Here is a 13,604-nt window from a genome sequence, read left to right as displayed (position 1 = left end):
ATGGAGAACGGAATAAACATTAGTATCATCCAGCTGACGCTGAATCTCAGCCACATATTTACCGCTGTCCATGATGACCACTGCGCAACCCTTGTCCGCAGGCTTGACTGTTAATGAAGAATATTTTCTTAGTTGGTCTAATGCTTCAATTTCAAACCTAGATAGGTTTGGATGTTTAAAGACAACATTATTACATCTCAATCTATAGGCAGAGACATCAGATTTGACAGCAGTAATAAATGCATCGATAGAGGCCTCATTGATACATGGGGTAAAGTTGCTCTTCAGAGACAGATCGAGGCGTCCCAGGGAACTGGACACTGACCTTCATGCTTTTTTTCGCAGGATTAAATTAAAGGTGTGGTTCAACTCTAGGACACGGATCGCGGCGCCTCAGGCTAGCGAGTTCTCAATCTATACATCTCAATCTATAGGCAGAGACATCAGATTTGACAGCAGTAATAAATGCATCGATAGAGGCCTCATTGATACATGGGGTAAAGTTGCTCTTCAGAGACAGATCGAGGCGTCCCAGGGAACTGGACACTGACCTTCATGCTTTTTTTCGCAGGATTAAATTAAAGGTGTGGTTCAACTCTAGGACACGGATCCCGGCGCCTCAGGCTAGCGAGTTCTCCCTGGGACGCCTCGATCTGTCTCTGAAGAGCAACTTTACCCCATGTATCAATGAGGCCTCTATCGATGCATTTATTACTGCTGTCAAATCTGATGTCTCTGCCTATAGATTGAGATGTAATAATGTTGCCTTTAAACATCCAAACCTATCTAGGTTTGAAATTGAAGCATTAGACCAACTAAGAAAATATTCTTCATTAACAGTCAAGCCTGCGGACAAGGGTTGCGCAGTGGTCATCATGGACACCGGTAAATATGTGGCTGAGATTCAGCGTCAGCTGGATGATACTAATGTTTATTCCGTTCTCCATTGTGATCCTAAGTTTGAGATTGCTAGACTTATCCAGAGATGTTTGGCAGACGCCGTGTTGGCGGGTACTATTGATGAGGACCTGTGCACCTTTCTCACTGTAGATCATCCGGTGACTCCGGTTTTATATATACTTCCTAAGGTGCACAAGTCCCTTATTGATCCCCCCGGACGACCTATCGTCTCCGGCTCGAACTCCATCTTTAGTTGTATTGCTATTTTTCTGGATAAGGTTCTGCATGAATTTGCAATAGGGGCTGAGTCGTATGTACAAGATACGACTGACTTCCTATGCAAGTTGAATGAGATTGATTTTACCGGTGTCCATGAGGTCCATCTGGCGTCCTTTGACGTCACTTCACTATACACCTCCATCAACCATGATTTAGGTATTGACGCCATTTCCCGTATGCTTGACTCTTCACCCTATACATTGGCCGCCAGGCTGCTTATAATTGATCTATTGCAGATTGTTTTGAGACATAATTATTTCCTGTTCCAGGACACTTTTTTCCAACAAAAAAGAGGCGTGGCGATGGGGTCTAACGTGGCACCTACCTACGCCAATATCTTTATGAGGTGTTTTGAGGAAGATGTCGTCCATGTGTCACACCACCGCAGCCATTTGCTGCGGTGGTGGAGATACATCGGCGACATCTTCCTCATATGGACTGGTAGTGTTGCTCAGTTGCTCGAGTTCCATCACTTTTTAAACAGTATTAACAAGGATCTACAATTCACCTTGGTCCATTCGGAAACCGAACTACAGTTTCTTGACACCACTGTTACATTTAATGAGGGCGTGATACATACTCAGCTCTATACTAAACCAACCGACAGAAATACCCTCCTCTGCTACAATAGTGGCCATCCACGCAATACACTCAAGTACTTACCCTTTTCACAATTCCTCAGGGTCAAGCGTATTGTTTCTGAGCCCAATAAGTTAGATTCTTCCTTAAACAATATGGCCAGTAAATTTCAAAAAAGGGGGTACCCTACCCAATTATTGGATTCCCATATTAACAAGGTCCGTGATTTGGATAGGATCAGCCTTCTCAAAAGGAAGTCATCTGAAGGGTCCTTGACTCTGATTCCTTTTATTTCCAAATTCACGGAACAGAGTGAAGAGATCAATTGTATCATTAAACGGCATTGGGGTATTTTGGAAGGTTGCCACAGTGAGATCCAGGAATTTAGATCTCCCCCCCTATTTTCATATTGTAGGTCTAGAAACCTACGGGATCAACTTGTCAGAGCTGACATTGGCCCTAGATCTAGGTCAATACAAACCGCTCTAACCTCACTTGGCAAGGGTAGTTTTCCCTGCCTATGCTGCACTGATTGCAAGTACATGGGTAAAGGCAGTGCTTTTATTCACCCTACCACTGGAGTTTCACACCCTATTCGTTTTCACCTTACATGTAATTCCTGCTACGTGATTTATGTTTTGATCTGTCCATGTAAGTTATTATATGTGGGTGAAACGTCAACCGATCTTAAGACGCGGCTCAACAATCACCGTTTATCCATACGTAAAAAGAGAAAGGACCTCCCTGTTGCCAAACATTTCACAGAATTTAAACATTCTGAAAAAGATCTTAAATGTTGGGCTATTGATCATGTACCCATGCCTAGACGTGGGGGGAACAGGGTACGGATCCTTAAAAAGAGAGAGCTTCTTTGGATTTACACTCTCAATAGTCTGAGACCCGATGGGCTTAATGTGGATTACAATCCGGGGATTTATGTTTAGATGAGCAGCTTGCCCTCTTTGGTTCTATATGTGATATGCGCCTCTTTTCTTGTGTTGCATAGTGTATTTTGAACACTATTAAGCCATTTTTTCTGACTCTTCTCTCTTTTTTATTCACAGACAAGAATGATGCTGCTGAATCAAGAGGTGTGACGTACCCGGTGCATACACATTGTATCTGCATGTCTATACTTGTCTACATGAGTGCTCTTATTTTGACTTGTATTTTTGGTTCGGCTAGCTTTTTATCGAATTTACTTAATACTTTGTGTCAGTCCACACTGCGGTATATTGATTCATGATTGATCTATGGGTGATAGGTGTGAGGATCGCGACATTTACTGGTGCGGTCTCCACTGTTCACCCATGGATGGTGGGTTCTGTGTCCATTTTGAGCTATAGTGTCCCACCTTGCCCCCCTAAATACATGTTGTATAGCACGGCTTGTATTTCCGTGTTGTATATATATTGCAGAGAAGACCGGCACTCGCTGTAGATGAATCTTGTATTTATTAGTCATACATATACAGGCAATAAGTGACGCGTTTCGGTGCTACTGCACCTTCATCAGACTTATCATCATACAAGAAAAATAGCATGTTTAAATAGACCGCCAAAACACAGGGAAATGACATCACACATATAACCCCTCCCACCAATCAGTGTTAAATCGAAACATATAAACAAAATGAAATCAAGCTTATTGCAGCATTTTTTAGGATTCAATAAGTAAACCATTAGTTTTTTCCTTCCTTATTGTGTTCTCCTTTTCTTTAAGTCCACTATAGAAAAATAAGAAAAATTATTTTCAAAAAAATGTAAACATAATTTTTTTTTATTTTTTACAAAATTATAATTTTTTTTTATTACAATTTTAATTTTTTTTGTAAGGTAATCTATCAAAGGAAGCTTTGTACATTGTATTCACGATTGAGTCCACGGAGCTCAATCGTTTGTAATCGGTGTATCCAATAAGCCTCCCTTTTAAGCAGTAATTTATTTCTATCTCCACCTCGCCGTGGGAGGGGTACGCTCTCGATGATTTGATAACGTAGTTGTGCTACTGTATGTCTGTGCTCGTGGACATGGAATGGTACGGGAAATAATAGAATTTGCTTTCTAATAGTGGATTTGTGGTTACTCAATCTATCTTTCATCCTTGTAGAAGTTTCTCCCATGTACAGTAAACCTCAAGGGCACTTCAAAATGTACACAACAAAACGGCTATCGCATGTAAAAAAGCCTTTGATAGGTATACATTCACCCGATTGTGGGTGTGTGAAATGTGTACCCCGGTAAGGCAAAACTGTGCACATTTCAGAGTGGTTTTTTATTGTGGGCAGTCTAAGGCACACCTGTGCAATATTCATGCTGTCTAATCAGCACCTTGATATGCCACACCTGTGAGGTGGGATGGATTATCTCGGCAAAGGAGAAGTGCTCACCAACACAGAATGAGACAGATTTGTGAACAATATTTGAGAGTAACATAGTACATAAGGCCGAAAAAAGACATTTGTCCATCCAGTTCGGCCTGTCACCCTGCAAGTTGTTTCAGAGGAAGGAAAAAAAAAACTGAGGTAGAAGCCAATTTTCCCCACTTTAGGGGAATAAAAAATTCCTTCCCGACTCCAATCAGGCAATCAGAATAACTCCCTGGATCAACGACCCCTCTCTAGTAGCTATAGCCTGTAATATTATTATGCTCCAGAAATACATTTAGGCCCCTCTTGAATTCCTTTATTGTACTCACCGCCACCACCTCCTCAGGCAGAGAGTTCCATAGTCTCACTGCTCTTACCGTAAAGAATCCTCTTCTATGTTTGTGTACAAACCTTCTTTCCTCCAGACGCAGAGGATGTCCCCTCATCACAGTCCTGGGGATAAATAGATGATGGGATAGATCTCTGTACTGACCCCTGATATATTTATACATATTAACCACTTCAGCCCCCCTAGCTTAAACACCCTTAATGACCAGGCCACTTTTTACACTTCTGACCTACCCTACTTTCACCGTTTATTGCTCGGTCATGCAACTTACCACCCAAATGAATTTTACCTCCTTTTCTTCTCACTAATAGAGCTTTCATTTGGTGGTATTTCATTGCTGCTGACATTTTTACTTTTTTTGTTATTAAACGAAATTTAACGATTTTTTTTGCTAAAAAATGACATTTTTCACTTTCAGTTGAAAAATTTTGCAAAAAAAACGACATCCATATATAAATTTTTCTCTAAATTTATTGTTCTACATGTCTTTGATAAAAAAAAATGTTTGGGTAAAAAAAAATGGTTTGGGTAAAAGTTATAGCGTTTACAAACTATGGTACAAAAATGTGAATTTCCGCTTTTTGAAGCAGCTCTGACTTTCTGAGCACCTGTCATGTTTCCTGAGGTTCCACAATGGCCAGACAGTACAAACACCCCACAAATGACCCCATTTTGTAAAGTAGACACCCTAAGGTATTCGCTGATGGGCATAGTGAGTTCATAGAACTTTTTATTTTTTGTCACAAGTTAGCGGAAAATGATGATTTTTTTTTTTCTTACAAAGTCTCATATTCCACTAACTTGTGACAAAAAACAAAAACTTCTATGAACTCACTATGCCCATCAGCGAATACCTTGAGGTGTCTTCTTTCCAAAATGGGGTCATGCCAGGGTAGTTATACTGCCCTGGCATTCTAGGGGCCCAAATGTGTGGTAAGTAGTTTGAAATCAAAATCTGTAAAAAATGGCCGGTGAAATCCGAAAGGTGCTCTTTGGAATGTGGCCCCCTTTGCCCACCTAGACTGCAAAAAAGTGTCACACATGTGGTATTGCCGTACTCAGGAGAAGTTGGGGAATGTGTTTTGTGGTGTATTTTTACATATACCCATGCTGGGTGAGAGAAATATCTCGGTCAAATGCCAACTTTGTATAAAAAAATGAGAAAAGTTGTCTTTTGCCAAGATATTTCTCTCACCCAGCATGGGTATATGTAAAAAGACACCCCAAAACACATTGCCCAACTTCTCCTGAGTACGGGGATACCAGATGTGTGACACTTTTTTGGAGCCTAGGTGGGCAAAGGGGCCCACATTCCAAAGAGCACCTTTCAGATTTCACCGGCCATTTTTTACAGATTTTGATTTCAAACCACTTCTCACGCATTCGGCTCCTAAAATGCCAGTGCAGTATAACTACCCCACAAGTGACCCCATTTTGGAAAGAAGACACCCCAAGGTATTTCGTGATGAGCATAGTGAGTTCATGGAAGTTTTTATTTTTTGTCACAAGTTAGTGGAATATGAGACTTTGTAAGAAAAAAGAAAAAAAAGAAAAATAAATCGTCATTTTCCGTTAACTTGTGACAAAAAAAAAAATTATAGGAACTCGCCATGCCCCTCACGGAATACCTTGGGGTGTCTTCTTTCCAAAATGGGGTCACTTGTGGGGTAGTTATACTGCCCTGGCATTCTAGGGGCCCTAATGTGTGGTAAGTAGGTAAATGACCTGTGAAATCCGAAAGGTGCTCTTTGGAATGTGGGCCCCTTTGCCCACCTAGGCTGCAAAAAAAGTGTCACACATGTGATATCGCCGTATTCAGGGGAAGTTGGGCAATGTGTTTTGGGGGGTCTTTTTACATATACCCATGCTGGGTGAGATAAATATCTCGGCAAAAGACAACTTTTCCCATTTTTTATACAAAGTTGGCATTTGACCAAGATATTTATCTCACCCAGCATGGGTATATGTAAAATGACACCCCAAAACACATTGCCCAACTTCTCCTGAGTACGGCGATACCAGATGTGTGACACTTTTTTGCAGCCTAGATGCGCAAAGGGGCCCACATTCCTTTTATGAGGGCATTTTTAGACATTTGGATCCCAGACTTCTTCTCGCGCTTTAGGGCCCCTAAAATGCCAGGGCAGTATAAATACCCCACATGTGACCCCATTTTGGAAAGAGGACACCCCCAAGGTATTCAATGAGGGGCATGGCGAGTTCATAGAAATTATTTTTTTTTGGCACAAGTTAGCGGAAATTGATTTATTTATTTTTTTCTCACAAAGTCTCCCTTTCCGCTAACTTGGGACAAAAATTTCAATATTTCATGGACTCAATATGCCCCTCAGCGAATACCTTGGGGTGTCTTCTTTCCGAAATGGGGTCACATGTGTGGTATTTATACTGCCCTGGCATCCTAGGGGCCCTAAAGCGTGAGAAGAAGTCTGGAATATAAATGTCTAAAAATTTTTTACGCATTTGGATTCAGTGAGGGGTATGAGGAGTTCATGTGAGATTTTATTTTTTGACACAAGTTAGTGGAATATGAGACTTTGTAAGAAAAAAATAATAATTTCCGCTAACTTGGGCCAAAAAAATTTCTGAATGGAGCCTTACAGGGGGGTGATCAATGACAGGGGGGTGATCAGGGAGTCTATATGGGGTGATCACATCCCTGTCATTGATCACCCCCCTATAAGGCTCCATTCAGATGTCCGTATGTGTTTTGCGGATCCGATCCATGTATCCGTGGATCCGTAAAAAACATACGGACATCTGAATGCAGCCTTACAGGGGGGTGATCAATGACAGGGGGGTGATCAGGGAGTCTATATGGGGTGATCACCCCCCTGTCATTGATCACCCCCCTGTAAGGCTCCATTCAGACGTCCGTATGTGTTTTGCGTATCCGATCCATGTATCCGTGGATCCGTAAAAAAGCATACGGACATCTGAATGCAGCCTTACAGGGGGGTGATCAGGGAGTCTATATGGGGTGATCACCCCCCTGTAAGGCTTTATTCAGACGTCTATGTGTTTTGCGGATCCGATCCATGTATCCGTGGATCCGTAAAAAACATACGGACATCTGAATGCAGCCTTACAGGGGGGTGATCAGGGAGTCTATATGGGGTGATCAGGGGTGATCAGTGGTTCATAAGGGGTTAATAAGTGACAGGGGGGGTGTAGTGTAGTGTAGTGGTGTTTGGTGGTACTTTACTGAGCTACCTGTGTCCTCTGGTGGTCGATCCAAGCAAAAGGGACCACCAGAGGACCAGGTAGCAGGTATATTAGACGCTGTTATCAAAACAGCATCTAATATACCTGTTAGGGGTTAAAAAAATCGCATCTCCAGCCTGCCAGCGAACGATCGCCGCTGGCAGGCTGGAGATCCACTCTCTTACCTTCCGATCCTGTGAACGCGCGCGCCTGTGTGCGCGCGTTCACAGGAAATCTCAGCTCACGCGAGATGACGCGTACAGGGAGTGCAGAATTATTAGGCAAGTTGTATTTTTGAGGATTAATTTTATTATTGAACAACCATGTTCTCAATGAACCCAAAAAACTCATTAATATCAAAGCTGAATATTTTTGGAAGTAGTTTTTAGTTTGTTTTTAGTTTTAGCTATTTTAGGGGGATATCTGTGTGTGAAGGTGACTATTACTGTGCATAATTATTAGGCAACTTAACAAAAAACTAATATATACCCATTTCAATTATTTATTTTTACCAGTGAAACCAATATAACATCTCAACATTCACAAATCTACATTTCTGACATTCAAAAACAAAACAAAAACAAATCAGTGACCAATATAGCCACCTTTCTTTGCAAGGACACTCAAAAGCCTGCCATCCATGGATTCTGTCAGGGTTTTGATCTGTTCACCATCAACATTGCGTGCAGCAGCAACCACAGCCTCCCAGACACTGTTCAGAGAGGTGTACTGTTTTCCCTCCTTGTAAATCTCACATTTGATGATGGACCACAGGTTCTCAATGGGGTTCAGATCAGGTGAACAAGGAGGCCATGTCATTAGATTTTCTTCTTTTATACCCTTTCTTGCCAGCCACGCTGTGGAGTACTTGGACGCGTGTGATGGAGCATTGTCCTGCATGAAAATCATGTTTTTCTTGAAGGATGCAGACTTCTTCCTGTACCACTGCTTGAAGAAGGTGTCTTCCAGAAACTGGCAGTAGGACTGGGAGTTGAGCTTGACTCCATCCTCAACCCGAAAAGGCCCCACAAGCTCATCTTTGATGATACCAGCCCAAACCAGTACTCCACCTCCACCTTGCTGGCGTCTGAGTCGGACTGGAGCTCTCTGCCCTTTACCAATCCAGCCACGGGCCCATCCATCTGGCCCATCAAGACTCACTCTCATTTCATCAGTCCATAAAACCTTAGAAAAATCAGTCTTGAGATATTTCTTGGCCCAGTCTTGACGTTTCAGCTTGTGTGTCTTGTTCAGTGGTGGTCGTCTTTCAGCCTTTCTTACCTTGGCCATGTCTCTGAGTATTGCACACCTTGTGCTTTTGGGCACTCCAGTGATGTTGTAGCTCTGAAATATGGCCAAACTGGTGGCAAGTGGCATCTTGGCAGCTGCACGCTTGACTTTTCTCAGTTCATGGGCAGTTATTTTGCGCCTTGGTTTTTCCACACGCTTCTTGCGACCCTGTTGACTATTTTGAATGAAACGCTTGATTGTTCGATGATCACGCTTCAGAAGCTTTGCAATTTTAAGAGTGCTGCATCCCTCTGCAAGATATCTCACTATTTTTGACTTTTCTGAGCCTGTCAAGTCCTTCTTTTGACCCATTTTGCCAAAGGAAAGGAAGTTGCCTAATAATTATGCACACCTGATATAGGGTGTTGATGTCATTAGACCACACCCCTTCTCATTACAGAGATGCACATCACCTAATATGCTTAATTGGTAGTAGGCTTTCGAGCCTATACAGCTTGGAGTAAGACAACATGCATAAAGAGGATGATGTGGTCAAAATACTAATTTGCCTAATAATTCTGCACGCAGTGTATATGCGTCGCTGAGCGCAGGGCTGCCGCCTCCGGACCGCAATCCTGAGTTAGGCGGTCCGGAGGCGGTTAATTAAATCTCCCCTCAGTCGTCTTTTTTCTAAAGTGAATAACCCTAATTTTGATAATCTTTCAGGGTACTGTAGTTGCCCCATTCCAGTTATTTCTTTAGTTGCCCTCCTCTGGGCCCTCTCCAGCTCTGCTATGTCTGCCTTGTTCACAGGAGCCCAGAACTGTACACAGTACTCCATGTGTGGTCTGACTAGCGATTTGTAAAGTGGTAGGACTATGTTCTTATCACAGGCATCTATGCCCCTTTGATGCAACCCATTATCTTATTGGCCTTGGCCGCAGCTGCCTGACACTGGTTTTTGCAGCCTAGTTTGCTGTTTATTAAAATTCCTAGATCCTTTTCCATGTCAGTGTTACCGAGTGTTTTACCATTTAGTATGTACGGGTGACTTGCATTATTCCTTCCCATGTGCATAACTTTACATTTGTCAATGTTAAACCTCATCTGCCACTTATCTGCCCAAGCCTCCAATCTATCCAGATCCCTCTGTAGTAGTATACTGTCCTCTTCAGTGTTAATTACTTTACACAGTTTAGTGTCATCTGCGAAAATTGATACTTTACTATGCAAGCCTTCTGCAAGATCATTAATAAATATATTGAAGAGAATAGGGCCCAATACTGACCCCTGAGGTACCCCACTAGTCACAGTGACCCAATCTGAGTGTGTCCCGTTAATAGCCACCCTCTGTTTTCTATCATTGAGCCAGTTACTTATCCACATGAAGACGTTTTCTCCCAGTCCGAGCATTCTCATTTTATATACTAACCTTTTATGTGGTACAGTGTCAAATGCTTTGGAGAAGTCCAGATATACGACATCCATTGACTGTCAAGTCTAGAACTTACCTCCTCATAGAAACTGATTCAATTAGTTTGACTTGACCGATCCCTCATGAAGCCATGCTGATATGGCGTTATTTGCTTATTTCCGTTGAGATGCTCTTAGATAGCATCTCTTAGAAAACCTTCAAACAGTTTACCCACAACAGATGTTAAACTTACCGGCCTATAGTTTCCAGGCTCTGTTTTTGGACCCTTTTTTAATATTAGCACCACATTTGCCATGCGCCAATCCTGTGGGACATTCCCTGTAAGTATAGAATCCGCAAATAGAAGAAATAAGGGTCTGGCTATGACATTACTTAATCCGCTTAGGATACGGGGGTGTATGCCATCCGGTCCTGGCGATTTTGTCTATTTTAATCTTTTTAAGTTGCTGTTGTACTTCTTCCTGGGTCAGACAGGACTCTTTTAATGGGGAATTCGTTTTTTACATTCTGCATGTCATCTGACATTTTCCTCAGTGAATACATTGGAGAAAAAAATATTTAACAGCTTTGCTTTCTCCTCGTCGCTCTCTGCGACTCCCCCCTCATTACTCTTTAAAGGGCCGACACCTTCAGATTTATACTTTTTAACATTTTTTATAATTGAAGAACATTTTAGGGTTAGTTTTACTCTCTTTGGCAATTAATCTCTCGGTCTCTAGTTTGGCCGCTTTTATTTGTTTTTTGCATGTTCTATTTTTTCCTTATAGTTTTTCAGTGCTTCCGTGCTACCCTCCTGTTTGTGATTTATATGCTTTCTTTTAGTCATTTATTGCTTTATTTACAGTTCTATTTATCCACATTGGTTTCTTTTTGTTCCTTAACCTTTTATTCCCATACGGTTTGTACCTCTCACAATGAGATTTTAGGTTGCTTTTAAAGATATCCCATTTTGTGGCTGTATTTTTATTTTTGAGGACTTTGTCCTAGTTAGTTAAACCTTCCTGTAGATAAGCTCCTTTGAATGATAATTGGAATGTTGTTACTTTATGGTCACTATTTCCCAGGTGTCACCCATCCTGCACGTCTGTTGTTCTGTCAGGCCTATTGGTTAATACTAAGTCCTATATTGCCGTCCCTCTAGTCGGGTCCTGAACCAGTTGGGAGAAGTAATTGTCTTTGGTTATTGCCAAGAACCTGTTTCCTTTATGAGATATACAAGTTTCAGTTTCCCAGTCTATATCTGGATAGTTGAAGTCCCCCATAATAACCACCTCATTTAGATTTGCCGCCTTGTCTATCTCGTTTAGTAGTAGATTTTCTGTGGACTCTGGTATATTAGGTGGTTTAGATTAAACTCCTATTAGTAATTTATTATTGTTTTTAGCTCCATGTATCTCTACCTACAGTGACTCCACATGTTCATATCCCCCACTTATATCTTCACGGAGTGTGGGCTTTAGACAAGACTTTACATAAAGGCAAACCCCTCCCCCTCTGTTTTTTTTTGACGATCCTTTCTAAACAGACTGTAACCAGCCATGTCTCAGTTATTCCCACTATGTCATAGTTCTCCTCACACATCACTATTTCCAGCTCCCTAGTTTTATTAGTCATTCTTCTGGCATTAGTATACATACATTTGAGAGGTTTATGTATATTTCCTACCCTACACCTTTCCTTCTGAACTGTTCTAGTCCCTCCTTCCATTCCTCCCCCAGTCCCACTACCTTGCCCCTGGTCTCTATCTGCACTATCTTCCTCTCCTATAATGTAATTTCCCTCCCGCAGTCCCTAGTTTAAGCACTCCTCCAACCTAGCCATCTTTCTCCCCAACACAGCTGCCCCTTCCCCACGTCCCTACGATAGAGCCTGTAGTCGGCTCAGTTCTCCAGGAACCCAAACCCCTCCTTACTACACCAGTTCTTGAGCCACTTGTTAATCTCCCTAATCTCCCGCTGCCTTTCTTGTGTGGCCCATGGTACAGGCAGTATTTAAGAAAATACTACCTTTGAGGTCCTTGCCCTAAGCTTTTGACCTAAATCCCTGAAATCATTTTTAAGGACTCTCCACCTACCTCTAACTTTGTCATTGGTTCCGATATGGACCATGACCGCTTAGTCTTTTCCAGCCCCTCCCAGTAATCTGTCAACCCGAACTGCAATGTGTCGAACTCTACCGCCAGGAAGACAGCACACTGTTCGGCAATCACGGTCTTTGTGACAGATTGCCCTATCTGTTCCCCTAATAATGGAGTCTCCCACTACCAGCACCTGTCTGGCCTGACCTGCTCTCCTGGTTCTCTGCTTACTGGAGCTGACATTCCCCTTACTGGCAGAGGAAGTGTCCTGCTGCAGCAGTGCTGTCCCTGGACTGACGTCCCCCTTATCTGCCAAACTTGCAAACTTGTTGGGGTGTGTCAGATCAGGGTTAGCCTCCCTGGCACTCTTCCCTCTACCCCGCTTTCTAACTGTTACCCAGCTAGCTATATCACTTTCCTCAGCCTCCTCTCTGTCACCCTCCCCCTCATCTACCCCAAAGAGTGCTTGCTCGGTGAGAAGCAAACTCTTTTGCAAATTGTCAATGCCTCTTGACAACTTGCCCGTTTAGAGACTCGATTTGCGATTCCAAACTGGTAATTTGCTCACATCTTGAACAAAGATATACACCCTCGAACGGCTGTTCCAGGACTGCATACATCATGCAAGATGTGCACTGGACTGCGATGTTAATTGTGCAACACATACTAGATGGGGATTACAACAGTAAAAAAGTAAAACAGTAAATATGATTTAAAATTAGACCCTGTCTGCTATTGTTGAAGGACTACCTAGAATTAAGCCAACAACACACACAAGGAATTTATATCCAACCTTAGAGAGTTTCCTGCTCCTTGTCTTAAACTCCTTTTCTTTAACTCTACTTAATAAGAAGCCCACTTAGTACAGCAAGCCTCAGGAAGAGCAAGCCCTTTGGAGAGTTCAGTGGTTCAATTTATAGCACCTGGTTGCCCAGGCCACTCCCCTTAATCAAGCAGAGAAAAAAAAAATGGGTTTAAATGCCAATATACAGCAGAGAAAAAAAAAAGTTTTAAATGGCAGTACTAAAATGCTAAAACTTAACTTTCAAGGATCTCTGCTAATTTTTACCAAATTGGTACCTCAGTTGGAATTGTAAAAGATTGGCTACCTAGAGACGCTCTTCAAATAGCTACTACAAAATTTACCGAAACAGTTTCCCGAACT

General features: G+C 42.2%; 1 protein-coding gene across 1 annotated transcript in view; it reads left to right on the top strand.

Moving 5' to 3' along the window:
* MTG1 (mitochondrial ribosome associated GTPase 1) overlaps window positions 1-13,604 on the top strand; it is a 408,689-nt gene that overhangs the window by 161,672 nt on the left and 233,413 nt on the right. The gene's annotated exons all lie outside the window — the stretch shown is intronic.

This window comes from Bufo bufo, chromosome 6 (assembly GCF_905171765.1).
Source record: "Bufo bufo chromosome 6, aBufBuf1.1, whole genome shotgun sequence".
Taxonomy (NCBI): domain Eukaryota; kingdom Metazoa; phylum Chordata; class Amphibia; order Anura; family Bufonidae; genus Bufo; species Bufo bufo.
This window is presented reverse-complemented; position numbering and strand designations above follow the sequence as displayed.